Source organism: Rhineura floridana, chromosome 9 (assembly GCF_030035675.1).
Source record: "Rhineura floridana isolate rRhiFlo1 chromosome 9, rRhiFlo1.hap2, whole genome shotgun sequence".
NCBI classification, from domain to species: Eukaryota; Metazoa; Chordata; class Lepidosauria; order Squamata; family Rhineuridae; genus Rhineura; species Rhineura floridana.
Window position 1 is genome coordinate 104,534,736 of NC_084488.1, and position 19,742 is coordinate 104,554,477.

A 19,742-nucleotide genomic window follows, 5' to 3' on the forward strand; every position below is an offset into this window, starting at 1 on the left:
AACTGGGGTGGAGAGGAGTAATAGAATGGCTTGCTAGAATCCTCAACAAGCAGCATTGTATGTTGCAACATTTTGTTTTAGATTCCACTTGTATATGTAGAAATTTGTCCACTTACACAGAAGGAAAACTTTTCCCAGATCTTCAGAATCATGTGGTCCCATAGACTCCAGGCATGATCACCTCAAACTTACAAAGATGTCCATCTAAGGATGGTGGTGAAATTTGATTCAGTTTGCATCTAAAGATGAACCTACCTAATTCAAACTTTCCAAAAAACATGCAAACTGAAATACAGCCATCCTTCAAAATTCGCCCTTCTCTGAATTTTGCAGTACAGTTCTCCAACCAAGTAATGTGTTTAATATTGCATTTATAGGTACAATAACATACACAATTGCATTATATTAGGGAAAATTGCTTTGCAGCACTGATGGTGATTATGATATTTATATTTATATTAGTCGCTTTTCTCACAAAGGTGACCCAAAGCAACTTACATTTAAACTTGTTGAAAGCAAACGCAACCAACTTTTTCAAAACTCTAAAACACATCAGTACAAAATAAAGGAGAAGGCTTCAGGTCCCACTCCACTAAAAGAGGTCAGCAAAAGCTAATATATTAAGGGCCAAAAGCCTGGGTAAAGAGGAAAGTTTTTCTGGCACTTAAAAATGTTTAATGTTCTTTATTCCATCATGGTGGTGGTGGTTTTTAACATCTTGTAATCTGCTTTCATGTTTTTAACAAAATAGCAGTATACAAATATTTTTATAAATAAATAAATAAATAAAGATAAAGAGGGCACCAGATGTGCCTCCCTGGAAAAAGCATTCCACAAGCAGGAGATCACCACTGAAAAGGCCTGTTCTCATGTTGCCAACCTCCAAACTTTGCATGGAGGTGGCACACAGAGATGGGCCTCTGATGACAATTGCACATCTGGGTTGGTTCATTATCAGGCAAAATTGCCTACAAAAAAGTGTATATTAGTAGAAACTCACACTAAAATGCTGATGAATTGGCATGAGAACTTGGAAAAAACTGCAGACAAAGTGGAAATGTGGAGAGCTAAACTTAAGATTGGAAGAATGAGAAACAGAGAGAAATTAAATTTGATAGATTCACCCATTCCAAGTCCAAGTACACTCTGTGTTATGTTCTTATATCATAGTTTATTTCTGTGCCACCTTTTGGCCCCAAAGGCGGCTCACAAAGAATATGTACAAATTCAAAATACAAGTAAGAAAAAAAAATACAAATTACAAAAATTTAAGACAATGAAAACTTAACATATCAAAAAAAACCCCACCTAAAAGTCAAATACATTCATCTTCATGGCAAAAAGGCAGTCCCCAGAAAGATGTTGGAAAGAGCAGCGAACAGTGGCAAGGCACGTGGAAAGCAGAGTCTCACCCCTGCAGCAACACCTCTCAAACAGCAGCTCTTCCTTATAAGAGTCCAGGCTGGGGAGCGGGGGGGGGCAAAGCATGTGGAAAAGCTTGCCCCTTGATTGTCCCAGCACAGTCTCACACCTGCAGCAATACCTCCCATACCTCTAGGAATGACCACTTCAAATGTACAAAGATGCTCATCTCAAAATACGTTCTTTGTTGGGGGGAGGGGAATAGAAAGCAGGGCAAACATTAGGTTGTGTTTCCTGATTGTTTGTGCCCTTGATGTTTTTACGAAGCAGCAGTTCTACTTGTGTATCAGGATGCATATTGCCATTCAACCTTACATGACCTTTAACCCTCTCACCACAAGCCAAATGCAGCCCACCAGCCATGTAGGCTGGCCCACTAGAGGCTCAATCAACCTCACGCACCGCCCCCCTCCCTCAAATCTGGAATCATCAAGCAGTTGACAGGCCACAGGAGAGCCATATAAAGGAAGGCAATAGCTTTCCAATCTAGGGGTGGCTTGGCAAGGTTGAAAGGACTGCACTGTTGACCAAACTTATTTATGTACTGTAGTTATTTATAAAAACCTAATAACCTGGGACAGGGCATTCTCTGTGGCATGCCCTCGGTAGTGAAATTCCCTCCCCACAGTGATGCATCTGGCACCTTCACCATACAGTTTTCTGCAAAAGCTGAAAATGTATGTCTTTACCTTGGCCTTTGATACCTGAGATGTGTGTTTTCAGGACCCACCCTATTCCTGTGACTGTAATTTGTTTTAACTGTTCTTAATACCACATTTTAAATTGTCACAACCCATCATGGTGCCTGCTGGTGAAGGACAGGCTATAACAGCAACAACAATAATAATGTAGATCAGCCCTAACACTGCTGGCTTGTGTGCTTACTTTCCCACCCTGCTGTTTATGTGTAAACACCAAACAACAACAACAAAAAGCACAAAGCACTGAATGAATAGATATTACAAAACACTGCAAATCTTGCAGGAGTCTTTCTGCAGAATGCTTCCAGCTTTGTAGTACATAGGTCAATGTGAGATAGCTTTAACTCGAGTCTTAAGACCGGCAGATTTTTAAAATCACTGATTCAGTGTTTGATCCAGGCTCTGATCCTGTCTACAGAGTTTCCAACAGGTTTTTCTTTCTAAGAAGCTTCATTTTTTTCTTGAGGCAGTGGTGGTGGAAGAAACTAATCACCTTTTTTGCAAGTCAGGATGATGAGCATCATTGTGGACTCCAAGTTTCCCCCAAAAGAGTGGCTGTGAGAGTATGGCCAAAACCATATGGATGTGCTACTCCTTAAAAATGGCTGCCCATTCAAAGCTGCCATCCCATTTTCTAGCTACTAAAACACACAGTGCTTGTAGGAATTTACGTGTTTGTTATATTTATATCTATATTTCCTCCATAAAGTTCAAGATGGCACATATGAGAGATCAGGCTAGCTCCAACCCTTGATGCTTTCAACCAGACCCGGAAGACAAGCGGGCATCTCCCAATGGTACTCCCTGGTATCAGTCCTGTAGGTAAGAATGGAACCACCATACCTCCAGACCCCAAGTCACAGAAACAATCCAGAAAGATATCATAGTTAATGACATTAAGGGCCAAAGAGAGATCAAGGAGAACTAACAGGATACACTCCTCCTGTCCCTCTCCTGATGAAGCTCATCAATCAGGACGGCCAAAGGCATTTTTGTACCATGCCTAGTTCTAGATAACCAGCTTCATCCGGATGAGCTTGGAACTGACTGGCCACCACCTTCTCAACTGCCTTGCCTCAAAAAAGGAAATGTACAACTGGGCAGTAGTTATCCAATACCTCCAAGTTCAGGTAGGTTCTCATGAGATGGGACCTCAACACTCCCTCCTTCAGGTTGGTTGGGTGCACTCACTCCCTAAGTGAATTATTGCCTATTCCTTGGACCCACCTGGGCAGTCCCTCCTGGCTAGCATTTATTAGCCATAACGGACAGGGGCAAGAGAACAGGTTTTAGGCAGATATCTGCAAAAAAATCCTCATCCCAAATATCAAGGCAAGGTGATGCTCTAGACACCTCTACCAGTCTTGCATCAAATATGACAAGTTCAGAGCAATTATGAGCAAATTTGCCCTCAAAGTACTTTGCGAAATCATCCAGCAGCCCTCTGAGGGTACAGATGTTCCCGAGGCTGGCCCTTTAACCAGACCATGCTGCTCTGTGAAGCACTGCTAGATAGCTACTTGAGGATGTAATGGTAGCAGCAAAGGAAGACTTGTTTGCTGATACCATTGCCACATAATAGGCATAATTGTGTGCTCTCACCTGTGTTCAGTTAAGACTTCTGCTACCTACACTCCAGACATTGTCTGATCTGCTTCATTATCTGGAGCTCCAGGGAAAAACCCAGGAGCATTCTAGCCTCCACAGTTCTGGAGAGGCCACTTGGGAGCATCTGTGTCAATAGCAGTCTTTACCTCACTATTTCAAAGTGAGACTAGAGCCTTGGCAGGATCACCAGCTCTGTCCACCAGAATATCCTCCAAAGTACTATGCATGGATCTCTCAGTTACCATAAGGACATGGGGGTGGACCATCCTAATCATATACACACCCCATTTGGTGGGGGGATCTGCCACTCGTATTCCAAATTTCAGGAAATGATCTTTCATGACAACATGGTAACAATTATCCCACCATCAACAAATCATTTGCCCTATGGCAAAAACTAGATTGAGGATAGAACCTGAAATGTGTCATTTGCATTCAGTGTAGCTGGCAGGCATGAAAATACCACCCATTCACCTCACCAGAGGCTTTGGACAATCAAGACAGATTCCTGTGGTGCCCTGGAGATGCTCTAACATCTATATGTTCTGATTGTTTCTGGCATAGCCAGTGAAATATGAGAACACAGGGCATGTACCATGACAAAGGCTCATGGTATTTGTTTCCTGCAATTTATAGCCCACCCTTCCTTGTATAATGAATGAACCCAGAGCAGGTTACAGCATACTTTGCAATGACCCCAGGGTGCATGGTGTGCATGTGTGAGGTAGGGATGGGCAAGAATTTTGTTCACTTTGGATTTCTAACCAGATTTTTCAACCATTCACATGTTTACTCTGTGTGCAAAGCGAGCATGCTTGCTGTGACCTCAGCAGATTATTGCCAAGACCAGATTTCCCTGACAGTGGCTCATGCAGTCAGCAATCCCTGCCAGCAGCTGCCACCCCTTGTGCTGTCGGACATGCTTCCTTGCCCTGCACTGCCCGGACCCACTGAGCCCAGCCAAACCTTCACCCACAGGCCTTCTAATGCATTGGGGGCACTCCCATCATGGCTCTGGAGCCCCCCCTGCTGCTGCCACAAACCAGCTGCTGCTTGCCCCACAAAAGGACACCTCCTCTTCATCCTCCTCCTCCCCAGTCTAGCCTGGCTCAGAGGAGCTTCTGCCATGGCCACTGCACCACTCTTTCCTTCCACCCAGGGGGGCGCCTAGTCCCCTGCCTCCTTCTCCTCCATCTTTAGGCTGACAGTCCGCTGGAGGGCATTTTAAGGGTTAATACTACATAGATTAATTGGCAAGCCTAGAAAAGTTGAGAAGGCTCTCTAGGCTTGGCTTTTAATCTCTGTAGTATTAACCCTTAAAATGTCCTCCTACCCTCACAGGGGTAGGGGAATTGAATTAGATAAAGGAAGAATTTGGCAAAAACAAGTAGACACAGGATGGAACAGCATGTCGGTCCATCAGATTTGGCCACAGGCAGATCCCATCCCTAGTGTGAGGCTGTTTCGCATGCTGCTATGCAGTATATTTACCACCTGCTGGCCACGTTGGAGCTCTGGAGTGTGCAAGGTGGCCTCCTAGATCGGTCAGGCATTCCTCTTGGTGCATGTTCAGAATGAGTTGTAGAAGTCATTCTAGACTTCTACAGCTGGATGGAGCTCAAAACTAAAGCCTCAGTCAATCCGGCCTTACGCATCTTGTGTGAAGTGATTCCATACAGTGTTTCCAAGAGCAGGGCTCATATCTTAGTGGTAGAGAATATGCTTTGCAAGCATATGCAAGCATATGCTTCTGGGTTACATCCCAAACATTTCCAGTCTTGTGCAATAGTAGGATTGGGAGGGTTGGGGGGAAATAGAGCTGCTGCCAATCAGATTAAATAATAGTGAACTGAATGAACAAATGCTCTGGCTCATAAGGCACCTTCAAGTCTTCCTCATCCTTCAGTATTAACAATACATAATTCATTCTGAACCATGTGTTGTGATTAATTAAATTGTGTTGCATAAAGAAACTGTATCATGTCCTGTTTAACTTGTACACAGGATGGGCAAATCTATCAATTTGAGGTTTCTTATTTTTCCAATCTTAAATTAAGTTCTCCAGATTTCCCCATCAGTTTGAGGTGGTGTTTTTTTTTAAGTACTCATGAAAATTCATCACCATATTAGTGCAAACTTCTAATATACAATTTTTGCATACAATTTTGTGTAATATACACATTTTTGCACAGCAATTTTCCCCAATATAATGCATTTTTGTATGTTATTTTCACTAATATGTGCATATTTATGCACACTTCACCCTAGGAGATGCATTTTTATACACATTACTTGGCTGGAGAACTGCATTGCACAATTCAGAGAAATTGTGATGGTTGTGTTTCGGTTCTGATTTGGAAAGTGCTCATCTTGAAATGCTAACTGAATTGAATTTCTCCCCTCATAAAAGAAGAATAAAACACAACAAAGTCTTTACAGAGGGGGATAGCTGTTCAGCCACAGTCTGTTCTGTTGCATTTCCCTTCTGATCCATTACACTTTTTTTTTTGTCCCTCTGTGCCTTTGGGACAAGAGAGCTTGGAGCCAAATTGACATAACAGCAGCAGGTTTTCCTGTAATTCAGCAATCTGTATAGGCAGAGCAGGGTGTCATTTCATTATATATTCCTCGAGGAGACTAAAAGCCGAGTCTAATAAAACAGTGAAAGATAAGATCCCACTTACTCTACCTATGGGGATTAGTAGCTGGTACCAAAGTGATAAAGAGAATCCAACTAGCCATGTACTCGGAGGGAATAAATGAGAAACAAAAACAAAAACATGGCTGCAAGGCCTCCAAGAGTGGCTGGGGAGTTCTCTGGCAAGCCATGGATATTCTCAAGGAAAATGCAGCCGAGAGTACTTGCAGGTTCTGCAAGCAATTATTGCATGCTTAATTTTTTTTTTTTAGTCATATTCAATGAAGCAATTTCTTTGCCTTCTGGATATTTTCTTAATTCATAGCTTTTCCTTGGGAGTTCTTCCCATGTGGGCAAATCCAGCTATAGTTACGGTATGAGTGGGGAATCCACTACCCCAATCCTCTGTTTAAATGACAATTCGAAATGTGGATCAGCTGTTACATATGCAGATTTTACCAGCGCTTGGAAGTAATTTGTTACAAAAAATTAATTACTTGTAACTCATTACTTTTTTGAGGAACGAGTGGGTAATTTCTTTACATCTTGACTGTAATAGAATGAGGAGTAATTTTTTTACTTTTGAGGAGTAATTGTATTGTTTCCAGCATTACTTTTGGGCATTACTTTGGGGGGGGAGCAGCGGAAGTCTTCTGCACTGCTGATTTGTGAATGAAAATCATGTGCCTCAAACTGGGCTTCTGCGCAGCGTTGCTCTTCTCTTGTGCTCTGTGGGTGGTAGGAGGCGACAAGGAAGGAGGTGGAGAGCAAGACAAGGGTAAAGTGCAGAAAACAAAATTGATGGTGGTGGAGAGGAATGGAGTGGAGGGAGAAAGGAGCTGGAGGGCAAGAACATGGATAAAGGAGGAGAAGGAGGCAGCAACAGAATGAGATAAAGAACTGTGGAGGTGAGAGAGGACAACAGGTGTGGTGTGAGTGTGTGTGTGTGTGAGAGAGAAAGAGAATATTTAGCATGCAAAGCAGCCTACATTGCCCTCCCTGGCTGCTTTGCTGTATTTGCAGTGTTTTGACTTTTTTGCACCCCAGGGGAAAATGCTTGCTTGGATGGATATGCCATAGTTGGTGGCAGGGCAGGGTCCGGGAGGTGGTTGAGTGAGAGAGATGACACTTGCTGGCTCAGTGTGTGTGTGTGTGGGGATTGCACTTGGTTTGACATGCAAATATCTGAGTAGTGGCCTCTGCCTGCCTTCCCGCCTCCCTTACCAGTGGAGAGACCACCATTGCTATCTTATGGATAAAAAGAATTATCCTATTACCTCTGTATGTGTGTGTTTATTTTTAATGTTGTTTTAGGCAACTCAGGTGTGCCGCAGCCAAGGCCAGCACTTAAGTAACTTAAGTGTAATTGCAGTGATTACTTTTGAGTAACGGTAAAGTAACCAACCCCTTTCAGAACAATTGTAATTGTAATGGTAATTTATTCCTTTTTGGGGCCATGTAACAGTAATTGTAATTTATTTCTTTTAAAAAGTAATCTTCTAAGCTCTGGATTTTACCTCATCTCAGAGGCTCAAATTTCTATTTAAAGGAAATGTCACCATGTTGGGATTTGCACATGAATGTGTGGCCTAGTTCCTTCACCTCTTTTTTTAGCATGTTACAAAGGAAACACACAAGCAAAAATTGCAGTGATTTCAATGGATGCTTATAGATCAGCAGTAATCGTGTGTGTGTGTGTGTGTGTGTGTGTGTGTGTGTGTGTGTAAGGCTGCCATCTGCACTATACATTTAAAGTAGTATCATACCACTTTAAACAGTCATGACTTTCCCCAAAGAATCCTCAGAGCTGCAGTCTGTTAAGGGTGCTGAAAGTTGTTAGGAGACCCCTATTGTCCTCACAGAGCTACAGTTCTCAGAGTGGTTTAACAATCAATCCTTCTTCCCAGGGATCTCCGGGACCTGTAGCTCTGTGAGGGGAATAAGGGTTTCCTGACAAGTCTTAGCGCCCTTAACAAACTATAGTTCCCAGGGTTCTTTGGGAGAAGCCATGACTATTTACAGCAGTACAATACTGCTTTAAATCTATGATGTAGATGTGACCTGTGTGTGTGTATGGGTATGTAGCTACTCTTCTAACTCTACAGTAGAGGGAGGGAGGGAAAAGATGTAGGACCACTATCAGCAATGCTGAGAAGCCAGGCTTTCCTCTCCATCAGTTGTAACCTAGTAGTAGCACCCCCTGTGTGCCAAGCTGGGTGTGGGATGTTGATTGGGGAGAGGTATCAGTGGGCCTTTTTGGGGTTAAAAATTCTTTAAACAAAAAACAAACAAACTAGTGGCCCCTTTGCTATGGTGGTAAGTGGTAAGGGTCATGCTTATAATATTAAAGAGAAGTATGCAATTGATATTAATATTTAGATTACAAATGCACAAGCATTCGTGTGGCAATTAGACCGAACATCTTTTCATGTGACCAGCTGGGAGCATGTACTGATGTAGGAGAAGTATTTATATGCTGGATATATATGCTGGTCTGTGTTTATATATACTGGTGTGTATTCAGGATTAGGTTTTCTCTTTTCAACAAGCTCTGGAAAGAGAACATCTTGGTTTGATCGTTTTGTTGTTTCTAATCTCAGTTGATAGCTAAACCCTACACATATACGCAGATATATGGGACTGATTCATCAGGGCGACCCCCACATCATTCCATGTGCTAGGCTGGAGACTGCCACAGATATTTCTTTTCCAAGTCCTTTCCCCATGCCTTCCACACTCCCACCTGAGAACTGCTTTGTGCACAAATGTATTTGTGGAAAATGTGGTGTATAAATAAATTTGACTATCACTATAATTACCTACTGTACTGTGACAGGCTCAACATTGAAATTGCAAGCAAAAGCTAAAACCATACTGTATGTGCATACCACATTAGAGAGTACACAATACACTGTTGTGCTCTGACATGTTAACAGATGAGCAGGGACTCATGAGCAGGGACCTAACATCTTAACTTGGTCCTTACGCTACATTAGTTCATGCCTATTATATACATATTGCCTTGATTTTGAAGAGCAGTTTGATTAAAAAACAATGAAATCCAATAGCTTCCCCATAATTCATTTATTTTCAAATGTGTACCTTACATTTCTTCCCAATCAGAAAACAATAACATCCTTGCAGATCTCTCCAAGATGGGGAACCTGAAGTGTTGCATCCAGCATCTCTGAGAATATGGATGGGGAACCTGTTGCCCTCCAGATGATGTTGATGATGTTGTTGCCTTATTCAGACAGGCCTTTGGCCCATAAGCGACTTATTGTGGCTCTTGTAAATATGCTGCAATTTGTTTTTAATTGGTTTCATTGATTTTATTTATGTGTTTTTCTGCCTTGCATTTATGTAATTGATGGTTTGGTATTTTCTTTCATATTTTATTGCCATTAGGTGCCTTGAACATCCTTTGGTGGAAAAACAGGACACACATCTAATAAATAAACAAATAAAAAGAAATATAAGCAGATCTAACAAGAGGACAGAGCTCTCAATATCTCTGACATTTGTGCAGATTGAGAACTCTACAGTAGAGGGAGGGAAAAGATGTCAGGTGCAATTTCTTCAATCACTGTGTTGCAGCGATATAAAGGCCAGACTCTGTTGAAACTTTTCCATTTATACAATAAATGAAGACATGCTAGCAATGTCTTATACTAAACCTGACAACTATAGCTGTCATTTTGGAACCTCTGTGTGCTGACCCCAAATTCAGACCCTTGGTCTTATTTCATCTGATGCAGAGTTGATGACAGTGATTTAGACTGTAGTGAATTCTGGCAGAGGGCACTATGCATTTGGCTGAATTATATATGAGACATATATAAAGCGTAACTTTGTGCTGCTTTGCAGTTCATTAAATTAAAGTATATAGCTGTAATATTAATGGATAACATAACAGAATATTGGGGTTGTACTTGTACTACAGAATTGGCATTGGGATTTGCCATTGTATGGAGCTATGGCAATGTATGATCACATGAGAGATCCCAAAGATGTGTTACTTACCATAGAGATGTTGCTGGAAGTAACCATGTGGCCAACTTCTCCACCTGATCTCATCATTCTGATGTTAATAGAGCGGTAACAACCGTAGGGGAGCAGTAGCCACCCCACTCCAGCAACATAACAACGGGCTGCAGGGATGATATACCATGGTACCAAGCTGAGACCACAAGCAGGTGAGAACATCATATTGAAGTGGCAAGAGAGTCTGGTAGCTATCATGCTGCTTGGACAATTCACAGCTTTTATCCGCCTTTTCTGTAGGTTTGAACAGCCAAGGGAGAAGCACATCAAGCTTCCTTATAAGGCTTGCAGGTAAGAGCCATAGCTCAGTGGTAGAGCATCTGCTTCGCATGCAGAAGGTCCCAGGTTCAATTCCTGGCATCTCCAGGTTGGGCTGGGAGAGACCCCTGACTGAAATCCTGGAGACCTGTTGCCAGAGAGGGTAGACCAGGGGGTCCAAACTATGGTTCATGGACCACCAATGGTCCATGAGCTTCATTCAGGTGGTCCGCGGTGTGTCTGTGGATTTGTGGTTGAAGACAGGAGACAGCCCAACCATCACATTAAATATTCATATTGATTTTTAATCGTATCTTGTTGCTTCTTTTATTTCTTTTATTGCATTTTATTGCATTACAAATGGAATTCCAACTGCAATACAATATACAAGAAATGAAAGAAACAATAAAATACAATTAAAAACCATATGGAATCTAGCACAATGCATGACAACTGCTGCAACAGGCACAAAATAATGAAGTGGTCCACTGCAACCATCAGCAGTTTTCAAGTGGTCTGGGGGGGGGAAGGTTTGGGGACTACTGTTGTAGACAATAGTGAGCTAGATGGACCAATGGTCTGACTCAGTATAAGCAGCTTCCTATGTTCCTATGGTCTATGCAGGTACTATTTGTGCTTGTGTAGGATATATTCCCAGTATCAACAATTCTAACTTGATGCAATAGACAAGAAGTTGATGTGATCCTGTTCCCTTCCAATTCTCCATCGGCTTTGAGCTAAGACCTACAGTCTCCTTTCTTCCCTTTGACTATGAAAGTCTGGGATTCCAAATCTGCATTCCATCCAAGTGATGTATGATGGTCACTGTTCCAGAATTGTAAAACAACACAAGACACAATCCATATATGGTTCTGTATATACTTGAGCAGTCAGCCACAGTAGTGGTCCCAGAATTTTCAGTTTCTGATGGTTACAGTTCAATAACTGGTGAGTAGGAGGGGAAACTGTCTTTAATCTCATTTCTCCTTCTGATGTGCATAGATCTCTGCACTTAAAGAATTTTCACTGCCTAAATGTTGTGCAAATAGGCTTCTGGGAACTAAAAAAAATAAGTTAGCACCTTTGACTTTATGCAGAAACATTTTTATGGAATTAAAAGGACTTCAGTGGAATGCAGATTCATGTTTAGCCTTCAGGAAAGAGCACAGTGAACATTTAATGATGAATCAGCAGCCTCTGGGATCTGAGGCAAGGGCCATTGAAGGTGACAGCTGCTCCACTGGTTTTGAGAGTCAAATAAGACTTATGCCACCACCTTCAATGCACAGTGAAGCTTTTCATTCAGGTATTTTTTGTTTGAAGTGTCCCATAATTTCTTCTGCTTCTAAATTAGTTTATAGGGAGAACATCTGCAGCACTGGGGAACTGGAGAAGACCTGCCCTGGGAGTGAGTACCTGAGCATCTGGGTGCTTGCTTACTTGCACCTCTGGGTTGCTCTCTCCCGAGACAGCTGAAGTCCCCGGTAAGTGCTGCAAGGACTGGGACCCCCTGCCTGACCCTGACTCCAGAGAGAGGCTGCAGTCAATCTTGCAGCCTCTTGCATCAGCTCCTGGCTGGGTCAGGGGGCATAAAAGCCCTGCTGCCTTGGGTGGTGGGTCTGCTGCTGGCAAGGTCACCACCAAAGGGGAGACACCAAAGGGAGTTGCGCCTTGTAGAGCCCCTTAGGGAGTCCTGAGGGTGAGCATGCTACTCCCTTCTATTTTTCAAAAAAAAAAAAGAAATCTGGAGGAGATTGGTAGTGAGGAGGATGTATGGCACATGTGTAGTTCCTGTGTAGGGTGAGAGCCTGTGCAGTGAACTGAATAATAGGAGAAAGTTGCCAGATGCCTTCACAGTGACAGTCTGCAACTGGCAGAAGTCTGGCCCTCCCTGGGTGTGAGACAGAGGAGGAGTAGATGTGCCCTGTGTGAAAAATATTGAGTGGGTCTGACAGTTCCCAATTCTCTCAGAGGCCTACTGGAAGTAGGTTTTCTTGTTAGGTTCTTGTTGGGTTCAAATCAGGTATTTAGGAGAAGTCTTAGTAAGGAGGAACACGGGTAAAGCCATCCCAATTTCAGTGATCATGGGCAGAGGGAGGTATAGCTATGGGGAGGTGGTGAGCTACCATAGAAGACAAGGGCAAGGCTATCTACGCCTTGTTCCTTACTCCCACTCCTCTCTTGGATGGGTTCCTTGTTGCTCATCTGCTGTGCCCATTGGCCTGTGCGTGGTGTTTTTTAATGCCAGATTGGTACACAATAAGACCACACTTATCATGATTTGATCATGGATGAAGGTGCCGATTTGGTGTGCATTACCGAGACCTGAATGGGAGTGCTGAGAGGAGTTGATCTGACCTAGCTTTGCCCACCTGGATACTCAGTGCAACACCCACACAGGCTGCAGGGATGGGGGGAAGGAGTTGCTGTGATCTACAGAACTTCCATCTCTGTCACCAGGAAACCATTCTGTCTTAGAGCTGGATGTGAGGGCCTGCACCTGGTGTTGGGCCAAGGAGACAGTAAAGTAGGGTTGCTGCTGGTGGAATGTCCATCCAGCTGCCCAGCAGCTTCTCTGATCGAGGTGGCAGAGGCCATCTTGGCTGTGGTATTGGAGGAGCCCTGAACGATAGTCCTGGGTGATTTCAGTGTCCATGCTGAGGCAGCCTCTAGTGTTCCTGCTCAGGACTTTATGGCCTCCATGACAACCATGGGGCTGTCTCAAGTTGTTACTGGCCCAACGCATAGGGCAGGGCATACCCTCGACTTGGTTTTTGCTCCAGATGGAGGAAGGGATGGTCTGGAGATGGGGTGTGTGTGGATGTGACCCCATTGTCATGGTCAGACCACTTTCTGGTGAAGTTTAGATTTATGGCTCTGATTCTCCCCTGCAGTAGTGATGGACAGATTAAGATGGTCCACCCCCGGAGACTGGGCAATTGTATTTTGGCCCCTTGGCAGTTGTGCTGTGGGGCGGGTACCATCTTGTCTCGCATGCTGTTTAACATCTATATGAGTGTCATTGGGAGTGGTCATCAGGAGATTTGGGGCAAGGTGTCAGCAGTACGCTGATGATACCCAGCTCTATTTCTCTGTAAGATCTGAATCAGGAGAGACCGTGCAAGCCATGGACTGGTGCCTGAACTCTGTGGTGGGCTGGTTGAGGGCCATCTGACTCTCAATCCTAACAAGACAGAGACGCTGTGGGTTGGTGGTTCCCAAGTTCGGATAGTTGGTCAGTTGTCTGCTTTGGATGGGGTCATACTCCCTCTGATAGAGCAGGTCCATAGTCTGGGGGTGCTCCTGGATCCATCTTTATTACTAGAGGCCCAGGTGACCTCTGTGGCTAGGAGTGCCTTTCACCAGCTTCAGACTGTAAGACAGCTGCGCCCGTTTCTGAACAGGGATAACCTGACCATGCACTGGTAACCTCCAGATTACTGATTACTGTAATGCTGTCTGTGTGGTTGGTACGGAAGTTGCACCTGGTGCAAAATGCGGCAGTGAGACTGCTCACTGGGTCCGGGTATTGCCAACATGTCACCCCGCTACTGAAATAATTACACTGGCTACCTATTAGGTACCGGGCTAACTTCAAGGTTGTAGTTGTGGTGTACAAAGCCCTATACCACTTGGGACCAGGATACCTGAAAGACTGTCTTATCCCTTATATATCCAGTCAATTAATGCACCCTGCAGGTGAGGGCCTCCTGCACAACGTAGGAAGTGGATGTGATGTCCCTGTATTTTAAAAACTGTAAATATGGTAAGTGCGGGTTTATATAGGGATATATGGTAAGTGAATTGAGTAAGAGGGGGGAGTACATGGGCTGGAATGCTGGAGAATGTTGCATGATGATTGGCTGAGTGTTTTGAATGGCTGAAGGTATAAATGAGAGGATGAGTCAAAAAGGTCGGTTGGTGAGAGTTGTTGGAGAGTCGTTAGTGGAGAGTTATTTGGATGGGTTGGTTGGCAGAGTTCTGAGGGAGGGTTGGATTATATTTGGCTGATATTTACACAGTATATATATGACCAGCAACATAAAGAATGACACTATATGAAACCATATGCTTGTTAAACATTCCTAAAGTAATCTTGTTATTTCCTGGTGTTATCAAATAAATACTTTTATTGGTTTACCAACAGCCTGATCCTTGGCTGGGAATACACAGACCAGAAGGGAGGGCAGGGTAATTACCAAGGCTGAAGGGAAACTCTATCATATGGTGGCAGCGGTGAAGGGAGATATTGTAACAACGTCAAGTATCCAGAGCAACCCAGGATTGTATGCTTTATAGACAAAGACACAAGGGGGTTGTGGACAGCAAGGGAACCCAGACACAAAGTAACAAGCTATAGAGAGACTGAGGCAAAGTCTCTAGCAGTATTGTTTACAGGGAGTGACTGGTCGTGCTGGCTAGCAGTGGGATCTTCTGAGATCTGTGCTAGAGTGGAGTGAGAAAAAATAAAAACGACGATCCTGACTGGTGGTGTCCTGAGGTGGTGTCTAGTGAAAGGCGGTAGCCACAAGCAGGTGGGAACCTGACAGGGGGAGCCAAAGGTGGGATCGTCACAGTGGACCATTAGTGTTGTGGCACCCACCCTTTGGAATTCCCTCCCCTTAAATATTAGACAGGCATCATCTCTGTTATCTTTTTGGTGCCTACTGAAGTCCTTCCTCTTTCAACAAGCCTTTTAAGGAGAGACCTTATTCCAGTCTGCATCTGTGTTGGAATTGCTTTTTAAACCTTCTTTTTTAAAAAATGTTTTCAAAGCTTTTAAAAAAAATGTTTTTAAAGATGTTTTGTTTTAATATGTTTTTAATTGTTGTTGTGTTTTAATATATTTTAAAGTATGTTCTTATGATGGTTTGAAGTGTTTTTAGTGCTTTTATTTGCTGCCCTGGGCTCCTACTGGGAGCAAGGGCAGGGTATAAATCAAATAAATAAATAATTTAAAAAAAACCGTTGAAGGAGTTTATTTCACTGGAAAGATATTTGGATCTAATTGACCCAGTCAATTTTACCTTCCAGTTTTGTAAGGATACAAAGATCCCTGCTGGATCAGGGCAAAGGCACATCTACTCCGGCATCCTGTTCTGACAATGACTTCCCATCATCTCTAGGTTAGCCAGTGTGAGAACAGGATGCTGGATTACACAGGACTTTGGCCTGATCCAGAAGGGCTCTTATGTCCATATGCTCACAGAACTCATGGATATAATGCCTGGAGAGGGCTTCATTTGATCCACAATCTTTCCAGTGAAATAAAAAGAAACTACTTCATAGGGACATAGGAAGCTGCCTTATACTGAGTTAGACCATTGAGCCATCTAGCTCACTGTTGTACACAATGGCTGGCAGTGATTCTCCAGGATTTCCATAGAGGTCTGCCCCAGCCCTACCTGGAGATGTTGAACCTGGGACTATTTGCATGCAAAGCATATGCTCCACCTCTGAGCCACAGTCCTTCCCCAACTCTGTGAACTATGGGTGGTATGCAAGGCTTGTCTTACTCAGGATAGACCCAGCGAAGGTAATAGACACAAGGAACTTAGGTTCATTAATTTCAATGGTTCAGTTCCGAGTAGGGCTTAGTTGACGACAACCCTATGACCTGAGAGCAGGGAGAATGTAGATGAGCACGGCAGTTCCTCTCATCCCTGTCGCCCTCTCTAAATTGGAGGGTGATTATCTGCTACAAGGAGCCTGCTCTACCTATACAGGAGGCCTCTCACCATGGAGGCTTCTCACTTTGGAAAGTCATCATCCAGCTTGTGGAGGGCAACAGTGAAGCCTGGCAGAGTCAGCACACTTAGCCCCACTCTCCACACTCGTGCAAGGGAAACGATTGACTGGGCTTGAGTCATGAGAAAACCTGGATCATTTCCCCTTTCTAAAGCGTGCCCATCTTTTCACTTTATTAACTTTATTTGCCTTGCCTCATTGATTTAATTAGCAATACGCAATATTATGGTGTATTCTCCCAAGCATACCACATGGTACACATCTTCCAATTTTTTAAAAAATATTTTCATCTCATTTAAAAGTTTGTACATAAAGAAAACCATTGCAAAATACTTTTATGATTTTATTAAAATGATGTAAAGAGCTAAGCCTTCAAAACTGCATTCAACAATTACCATAAAAACAACATCAACAACCAGACAAACATGTCAGTGGGTCGCATTTAAAGACTTAGGGCACAATGCAAATTCCCCACCAGAAGCAGTGGGGATGGATGGAGTGGTGGAACCACCACTGCATCTGACATCCTGCTGTTTCTGCCAGCCAGGATGGGAAATGGGGGAACAGAAATGGCTCTGCTTCTTGCTGTGCCTGCTCCGAGCTGGCCCAGCAGAGAGACCCAGACTGGACCCATCACTGGTAGCCGAACCACCTATTATATATATAGTACCAGAAGGGAGGAGGCAAATCACATTCCTGCCAATTTAGCAGCGGGGATAGGGGGCAGTGAAGGGAGGGCAGGGGGCAGAGAAGGGAGGGCAGGGGGCAGAGAAGGGAGGGCAGGGGGCAGAGGCTGGAGTACCAAGGGATAAATGTGAGTGGAAAACTTTATCATGCCTTGAAGTTAGCATGGATATGCTAAAGCCCCCAAAGGCTAATTTTTTAAAGGCTCAAGGTAACCATGCCATCTCCATGGGCTAAGGAAGGCCTTGCACGCTGCATAACAGGACTTTGCCTAAAGCAAGAGAATGGAATCTCAGGCTCAGGAACCAAAGGTGGCCCCCTAGTTCTCTTTGTCTGGCCCCTGGGACTCATCCCAGGCAACAACCTCTCTCCAGCAACACCCTCTCTGCCCAAGTCACACACCCCCACCAGCCTGGCTGGAATGCATCCTTTGATTCTGATCATGGCTCTGGCTTGCCCAGGAGGAGGAGAGCAAGGGATGTCAAGACTAGCCTACTATACAAAGGTAACATTTGCATTTGTTGGGCAAGAAATTCAATTCGGTTCACATTTAAAGCCGAATTTATCAAATCCGCACTTTCGAAAACAATGTGAGGACGGAAGCACAGCCATCCTTCAAAACTCACACTTATCCTAATGTCGTGATGCAGTTCTCTAACCAAGCAGTGTTTTTAAAAATGCATACATAAGGGGATACATTTTAAAAAATGCATACATTAGGGGATACAAAGAAAGCATACAAAATGAATATATTGGTGAAAAGAACATACAAAAATGCATTATATTAGGAGAAACTGCTTGCAAAAATGTGTACATTAGTCAAAACTGCTTGCAGAAATGTTTTTATTAGGAGAAATTTGTACTAAGATGCTGAAGAATTTTCATGAGGAAAAAACACACATACATTGCTGCAGAAATGTGGAGAACTGGATTTTAAGGTTGGAAAAAGGAGAAACGGAGAGAACTGACACTGACAGGTCGTTCCATCTCTAGGCCCCACCCACTACTAGTATGCAGCCCCTGAAAGGTTGCCCAGAATGGAAAGCGACCTGCAGGCTCAAAAGGGTTCCCCAACCCAGGCTTTAAATATGGTTTAGTCTCCGGTCAGGAAGCTGTCCTGAGCAGCTTTCTGGCTTCCTCCAAGTCTCAGGAGAGTCCCCCGTGAGCTGTCTGCCCTGGGTTGGCTATCTCAGGGGTCGCCGAGTCCCCTAGACCTGTAAAAAATAAACCTTTGGGGACTTTCATACAGCTCCCTCAGAGTTGCAATTGGTGTTCAGGATGAAAAGCAGAGAAACCCTTTAGACTGCTGTGCAATTTGCCTAGTTACTCAAGGAAAGGTTGTCTCTCATTGAACATGTACCTTTCACCAGAGCTTGGAAAAGTTACTTTTTTTGAACTACAACTCCCATCAGCCCAATCCAGTGGCCATACTGGCTGGGGCTGATGGGAGTTGTAGTTCAAAAAAAGTAACTTTTCCAAGCTCTGCTTTCAACCCTTCACCTTTTCTCTCTCTAAACAATACTACCTCTGAATACAGCTTACCATGAAAAACCCATTCATAGGGTCGCCATAAGTCGGGATCGACTTGAAGGCAGTCCATCATCATCATAATTTATTTAAGATGTTTTTAAAGCTTTTTTAAAGAATGTTTTTAAAGTTGTTTTGTTTTAATGTATTTTAAGGTCTGTTTTTATGATGTTTTAAAGTGTTTTTACTGCTTTTGTTTGCCGCCCTAGGCTCCTGTTGGGAGGAAGGGCGGGATATAAATTAAATACTAAATAAACAAATAAAACCTGGCAACCGTGAGTATTTGGCTCAGCTCTGGTTAGAACTCCTTCAAAGGCAAGGGCTTCTGTCCTAACTTTTGCTCAGCCCATCTTGATGATTTGCAAGTGCCTCTTCAAAGCAAAGAAAGAAGCAGAAGAAGAGCCAAAATGTATTCATTGTAACGGCAGGAGCAGGCAAATGACTGAGGTGGGACCATGTGCTCTCTTTAACGCAGCCAGAACTTTCCATGCAAAGCGTCTGCCTCTCCTGGGTCTGGTTACAGGAAGCAATCAGAAAATAAAGGGAAGGCTGCTTGCCCACTCACCCCCTCCATTTGCATCACCTTTTCTTATTGCACACAACTCACTCATTCTTACAAGCGTAAGGGGAGGCACTGAGTCCCCTTTGCAATTATTCCTCAGGAGCATCTATCTTTCTAGCTGGCTCATGCACTGAATATTGCACTACAGGTCACATCTGCATCATACATTTCAAACAGTCTCCTAGCACTTTAACAGTCATGGCCTCCCCCAAAGAATCCTGGGAAGCATAGGTTGCTAAGGGTGCTGAGTATTATTAGGGGAGCCCTATTCCCTTTACAAAGTGACAGTTTCCAGAGTTCCCTGGGGAAAGGGATTGATTGTTAAACCACTCTGGGAATTGTAGCTCTGTGAAGGGAACTGGGGGAAGTCATGACTACTAAAGCGGTATCATTGTGCTTTAAATGTATAATGCAGGTGCGGCCTCTTGTTACGCATACTTCAGTGGGTCTGTGTGCTTGACGTGCATGCTAAAGGCACTAATCTTTTTAAAAGGGGGGAATTTTTGCTGCCCGAGGGCCACATTTCCTTTTTGGCACATGGCAGTGATTA

General features: G+C 43.6%; 1 non-coding gene across 1 annotated transcript; it reads left to right on the top strand.

Annotated features, from left to right (window-relative positions):
- Nucleotides 1-10,710: 10,710 nt before the first annotated feature.
- Nucleotides 10,711-10,779, top strand: TRNAA-CGC (transfer RNA alanine (anticodon CGC)). Its single transcript has one exon. It is a non-coding gene; the product is annotated as a tRNA-Ala (tRNA).
- The last annotated feature ends 8,963 nt before the right edge of the window (nucleotides 10,780-19,742 follow it).